The following is a 3444-nucleotide window of genomic DNA, read 5'->3' as shown; positions in this document are numbered from 1 at the left end:
GAGCACAATATTTCTACTGAAAACCGTTTGTAGCATATATAAAATGCTCATAAACTGCCATATATTTTTAATCGATAACTTTCCATAAATGATATTATCAGTGGAAAATTATCAATTATTTATAAGTTAAATAATTAGCTATGTACATCAAAACACTGTGATGACATTGTAATCTAATGAGATATAAGATTATTCAACAAATGGCAGTTTATAGTACCTTCATTCTAAACATTAGTTGATGTATTCTATGATATAAAAGTTTTCTTATCCATGGCTTTTTGTTTTCTGGATTATCTATCATTATAATTATATATGTGAATATTTGTATAAAGTTCCAAGATGCCAATCACATTTCAAATATTTGGGTCCAAAAATTTTAAAAAAGAATTTACTTAGGGTCATGATAGCTACATTGTACCAGATGCATTTGATATGATTCATATAATGGTCCATGACGTTAAAATTAAGTAATTCAACTTAAGAAATGAATGTGTTCAGGTACTATAAGTCCTGAATGACCCAATAATAATAGCAATAATATGAAAAGTAACTTTATAATAAGATGAACAAAGTTTCTTGGATAGTATCATATCGATATGATGATATATTTAGGCAGTATTATTAGAGAGAGAAATTAATTGAGAATATGGCAATCAGATTGGCAAACTGGACCAGTAAAAATTCATTATAATATTTCAGGGTGACTGCAGCATTAATATAAAAACGATTGACAGAATATCAACATATAAGTATAATGTTAAATAAGTGAAAACTGTTAGTTCCTAGTTTATGAAGATGGGCACATAATTCAACAAACAAAAGCACATGAATGTACCTGTTAAAAACAGATTTCTGTGATCATTGGAATATTCATTTTCGTTTCTTTTCTTTTTTTTTTTTTATCGTTTGTTTTTTAGTTAATAGATAATCTTATGCGCACAAGGATAATCTAAATTAAAATATATATTTCTAACCCAGGAGTGATCACAATTTTAGAAATGATATTTTATAAAATGCATCTAAAAAAAATATATAAATTTGATATTATAAAAAGAAAAAATTAACTATTTTGTATCTGAAGTTAAAATAATTTTAACACTAAAGCCAAAGATATGAAAAATATATACATTTATTTTATATTTTGAAAATAAGTAATTTGACCAATAATATACATTTTTGTTCAAATATTTGATTAATTCAAATATATGACTAAGTTCAAAATTAAAATTAGAAATGTGCAATATATAGTGTTTTATATCATGCATAATACAAAGTTATTTTATAATTAATTAAATTTTAATACTAATATACTTCTGGGATAGTAGCAATCTTTATAATAAAATTTTTCTTACATTTTTTCTTACATTATTTTTCTTATATATAGACATCTGATTTACAATTTCAAAATGCTGCGTTTTTGCTGCCCATCTGGCTTAAGCTCATTGACAATCGTTATTTAACAAGGAAATAATAACAGTTTTTCATATAAAATCAAACATCGAAATGATGATTTGTCTAAGGACAATGTTAATTACCTTGTCCTTCTACAAATTTTAATTGTACATTTCTTTGGACTAGGAGACTTTCTGATCTCTTTACTGTGAATATTAATAACTATGTTCTTGTTGTAACTCACATATGTTATGATTTACATAATAATTAATATATATATCAAGAATAAAGGTTGGATCATAGATTTGTAAACCATGTATATTTAGCATTTTGTATATTGATTTTTTTTTAAGTGAAAATAAATTTTGCAATTTGAAAAGCTCAAATTATAATTAAGATTTCTATGATATACTCAATCAATACATAACATATAATTTTTTTAATATAATCTTTATAAACTTTCTATGATCCTTCCTTAACAAAATGAAAATAAGAAATACTTGTTTAACTTATTTATTTTGTAAGTTTATTTACTTGCAATACATACTATTCCTTTTCTATATGAATTTATATATATTTTTATACAAATTAATCTTTGCTTTTTATGGAATAAAGTTTAGCACTGCCAGAAAAGAGGGACATAAGAGGAACATTTGAGTCCAAGTCAATCTGCTGGCAATTCAATGAATTATTTATTTTCGATTAGCTCATATATCTAATATATATTAATCTATTATTGAATTATTTACATTTTAAGAGAAAAGAAAATTATAAATGGTGCCCACAGATTGATTGAATAGCATTCAAAAAAAAGCATTAAAATTAGTTTATATAAGGAAATTTTGTAATAAAAACAAAAATGGTCTCATATTCAAAGTAAAAATTACGTGATATAAAGAATACAAATAATTGTATGTTTTTAAATGAAAATGTGGATGATACATTAAAATTTTATTAATTAAAAGAATATATATGATATATTGTATATATGCAGCTATTAAAGATATACAATCTATTGTAAATAGCTGCAAAAGAACATCAAATAATCTTACATAGATATAATGTATAAAATTGAAATTAAAAAAAAAATATAATATTCAATTTACATATATTATTTACATATATTCTAAAAATGGAATAATCGAAATTTCTATTCATTGCTAACATGTAACTTAAATTTGATGTTTTTTTATTACAAAGATATATATAATAATATATGTTGATTTAAAATCTTGAGAAAATAACACTTTTAAATATACTGTTTGTGAGATCTATTGAAAAATATCGAGAATATCACAAGAATGTTATAAGAAGAATTATGTACTTAAAAATTTTATTCGTCTTCGTCTTTCTATCTTTCTTTTTTTCTCTTTATCTCTATTTTTCTATATTTTCCCTACTTTCTTTATAATATTTAATTATAAATATATACAAATTATTGTCTAAAAAAAAATATTAGTAAAATATTCATTTTAAAGTGATAAATTTAAAAATTAATGACTTCAATAAACATAGACATGTGACTTCAATAAATCTTACAAACATTATTATTATAATTATTTTAAAGAAATGAAGATATACAAAATTTACTTTCAAAATTTATAATATGTCAGTTTTTATTTTTTTCTAGAAAAAATATAAATAGAAGAAAATCAAATTATGAAAAAAATTATCATAAATTATTGATTTATATTAACATTTTATTACATCAAAATTCACAACATGAAAATTCGTTTTAATACGTTACGAATATGTTAATATTATAATATATCCAAAATATAGAAAAAAACAAAGTACATGTTACATGATGAAACTGTAATTTTGATAAAAGAACTGCGTGATTTTGGCAAATCGTTGATTTCAAATTGCATTTTTTTTAATCATATTTTACAAAACAGGAATTAATTAAGAGAGAAAAACAGGGAAAAAGAAAGAAAGAATCCGTGAGCGAGAATACAAAATAAAAAAAAAAATAATGGTGCAAGTATTTTACTACAGTGACCTGGCAGATTCCGATATTTAAATATTTTGCGATGAGAAACATGAACAATT

Source organism: Apis cerana, linkage group LG11 (assembly GCF_029169275.1).
Source record: "Apis cerana isolate GH-2021 linkage group LG11, AcerK_1.0, whole genome shotgun sequence".
Taxonomy (NCBI): Eukaryota; Metazoa; Arthropoda; class Insecta; order Hymenoptera; family Apidae; genus Apis; species Apis cerana.
Note: the sequence above shows the minus strand (reverse complement) of the source record.